Source organism: Salvia splendens, chromosome 18, assembly GCF_004379255.2.
Source record: "Salvia splendens isolate huo1 chromosome 18, SspV2, whole genome shotgun sequence".
Classification (NCBI taxonomy): domain Eukaryota; kingdom Viridiplantae; phylum Streptophyta; class Magnoliopsida; order Lamiales; family Lamiaceae; genus Salvia; species Salvia splendens.
Genome location: NC_056049.1, coordinates 7932471 through 7936346, shown reverse-complemented (window position 1 = coordinate 7936346; position 3876 = coordinate 7932471).

Genomic DNA, 3876 nt, shown 5'->3' with positions numbered 1-3876 from the left:
AGATGGCCGGGACGGGATCGGCATCTGAAAATGTAATCACTTCGTCTTGCTTCAGCCTTTTATGCGTTGGCTCCTCTCAATTGAAGCCTCTGCGCTCTGACTTCAGGGACGATTTAGTCTTCCCGGCTGGGAGAGCGTCAATAGTCTGGATTACTCCATCATATTGCGGCTCGTCATCGTCTTCGGGATCCTGTTGCCTTTTCGGATCCTGAGGAGCGCAGTTCGCACCTATCTGCTTCTTGTTCTTTTTCGGCTGCTTGCTTTGATATTTTTTTAACGTCCCTGCTTTCACAAGAACATCAATACCTGCAGCCAAATGTCGGCACTCCTCGGTATCGTGACCGTGGTCTTGATGGAAGGAGCAATAATTATCCTGACTTCGGCGCGCGGCCGATTTCGTCATCCGCTTTGGCTTTTCGAACATATCGGAATGCAGTTCGAAAATTTCCGCTCTCGACTTGTTCAATGGTACGAACTGAGCGGGCGGTTTCTCAAGATCGAGACGTGGTCCCAATCTGCCTTGTACCGGTGCCCTTTGAATTCTTTCAAAAGGAGTTCGGCGAGGAAGCCTCTGATCGCTATGATCGGGCTTCTTTTTGTCTCCTCTAGATGAGCTGTCTAAAGACCGTTTTCGACGGTCTGCCTCATCGGCACGAGAAAACTGGTCCGCAATGTCCCACATCTCTTGAGCTGTTTGCGGACTGCATTCAACGAGCTTCCTGTAGAGAGCTCCTGGCAGTATTCCATTTTGGAATGCCGAAATGACAAGTAGATCATTGAGATCATCTACTTGTAGGCATTCCTTGTGGAACCTCGTCATGAAGTCGCTAATTTTTTCATCGCGACCTTGACGAATAGAAAGCAGCTGAGCCGAAGTGATTCGGGCTTCCGCTTTCTGGAAGAATCTCCTATGAAAAGCATCCATTAGATCTCTGTAAGATCTAATGCTGCCTTGAGGGAGGCTATCAAACCACCTCCTTGCGTTCCCGATGAGCAGCTCGGGAAACAGCTTACACATGTGAACCTCATTGAGACCTTGGTTCGCCATATTATACTGATAGCGTCCCAAGAAATCATGAGGATCCACTAACCCGTCATAAGTCATTGACGGAGTTCGGTAATTCTGCGGCAGCGGAGTTCGGGTGATATCATCCGAGAACGGAGTCTTCAGCGCTCCATACATGGCGAACCCGACATCTCTTCGGTATGGTGGAGATGGAGTTCTCCTGTGATTCCGGTAACGAGGAGGAAGAGGAACATGTCGGTGGTGAGGATTCTTTCTCCGGGGAGATGCGACACTACTGCGGTAGTGACTTTCATGTCTGGATGGAGATGGAGAATCCGCCGTTTTCGTCTCCGGCTTTTGGCCTGTTTGCAGGAATGTTAAGAATTCATCCTGCTTCTCGGCCAAAAACAACTTGACAGCCTCGTTCAAATCGGGCTGCTGGGAAGACTCGGTGCGACGACTTCTGGAGTGGCTTGTTCCTTCACCGTGAGGACTGGAGACAGATTTCTCACGAGGCTGTTTTCCAGACCGACGGGCTGGACTAGCTTCCTCATGGTTATCACGGACGGAAGCACGGGTATTATGTGATCTGGTATGCATTTTTTTGGTGGAAGAGGATCAAAAACTCGCTTTTATCACAGATTTGGTTCTCTGGTTCCCACAGACGGCGCCAGTGATGATTGGCGAATTTTTGATGGTAATAAATGCAGGTAATAAATATAGATCACGACACAGAAAGTTACGTGGTTCGATTTACTGAGGTAAATCTACGTCCACGGGAAGAAAGGAGGGCAAATTTGTATTGCTTGATCTGGATTACAGCTTACAATACTGACTTGCTATATGAGATTCGATATCTAGAGAGCTTAACCCTTGTCTATCTGATCTAAGTTCTATTTATACATTTGAACCAAGATCGTGGCTTGCAGGTTGACAACTGCTTCATACCACTAGATAGATCGTGGGTGTAGTGGAGGTCGTGGAGGTCCTGCATGGGTCCACTATCTCCTTGTTCGGTCGAATACTGAGACCGAACTGCTGAACTTTGCCGATCAGCTTTTGCCGATCTGAGAGTAGAGCTTGATTGGTTGGCTTTTACCGAGCTGTAGGCTGCGACCGAACTCTTTGGTTGTGCCGAACCGAACTGAACTCTTTGGTCGTGCCGAACTGATACTCTTTCTTGGGTTTTGGGCTAATGGGCCGTCACTGCTATTGGGCTCGCCATTAGGGTTTAGTTGTTTAGTTCGTACCCCATCATTCTACAACCATAAGGGGTTGCTCCTATGAAGGTGTATCAACTGATGCTTCAGGTGAGTATTATACCTCTGATTGGTTTGATGAACTGACTGCTACTTCCTTTTATCCTTCTTCCTCTTGCATATTTCATTGTCTTCCAGTTTTTTTCCTATCATTAAACAAATGTAAGTACTTTTATTTTAATTAAAAAGCATATCAGTTTAATCTCCATTAACTTTCTATTTGAAGTAGATGGTTATGTAATCTCTATTTCACAGCAATATAGACAGCAAGCCTTAAACATATTATGAAATTCACTAAAATCCTCATTTATGCAATGATTTTGCTAAAATTTGAAACCTAATAGTGATATAATATTTTTTTCTCAATAATCACAATTGTAGATCTGCTTGAATAGAGTCTATCAACAACATTTCCGAATGTAATTGAGAAAAATATTCCATAAATGAACTTTGTGTGAGGAAACTTATTTCATCAGGTAGCTTAAAATGGGGGTTTTCCAAATATTTGTGGTCTTTTTTCCAAATTTTCGATCTATTTGTTGAATCCACTTCTTCTCCGATTCTGAAAAAAAAAACAATGAATAAAGTCAGAATAAACCTAATGTTCGACCTTTTTGAATATTAGTCTAAATTTTGTTGGAATATACCTGTAATCGAAACCGAATTTGATCTGATTTAGTAGCATATCAATGGCCTTTTGCTGTGGTTTACCGATTTTACGCCACTCTCCGTCGTCTAGGTTGAACCTACGACGGAGGCGTCGGTAAGCTGTCGATGAAGAAAATGATTCGGGGATTTTCAGTGTCAAATTTCTAGGGTTTGAGATTGTTTTGGTAAGATTTTAGTTGCAAATCTGGAGAGGAATCGTAGTTCGGAGTTGTAAAGGTGTAGTGTTGTCCTCCGCACCGGCGATTCAATGGAGCATCTGATTTTCGGCGGAGGAGATGAGTGTTTAGTTAGGGTTTCTCGAACGGCGTCGACAAGGAATGAGGAGAAAATGGCTTATATATGTTGTATAAATTATGGCTTTGTTTCTTAAGTGGGTTAATTAAAATAAACTAGAGTCTAATTAAATCAATTAATTCCCCACTTATCGGTTGTATAAGTTTGGACTTATACTTTGGGCCTGCATTATTTAGATGTATGGACCAATTTAATACATCAGATTGGGCTTATATATTCTCTTTTTGGGTATGTGTTTTAATGTGTTGGGCCATTTAATTGTATATTAATATTTATAATTATTATTATTATAATATTTATATATAAAAATGAAAATTATTTTTTTATTATATTTGGTTAAATTTTTTAAATTAATAATTTATATATTAATTATAAAGTTTGTTGTATTTATTTTATTCATAATCTCATATAATTAGGTATATCATGTACAATATTATTAAAATTATGAATGAATTTTTATTTTTAATAAGTATGAATTTTTTTTAATGTGTTGTGTCATTTAATTGTGTATTAGGCATATTTAATAAGTATGAAATTTTTTTAATGTGTTGGGCTATTTAATTTTAGTATTATGTATATTTAATAAGTGTGAATTTTTTTTATATATTTTGTTTTATTTATTTATTTAATAGTTTATGTATTTAAAAA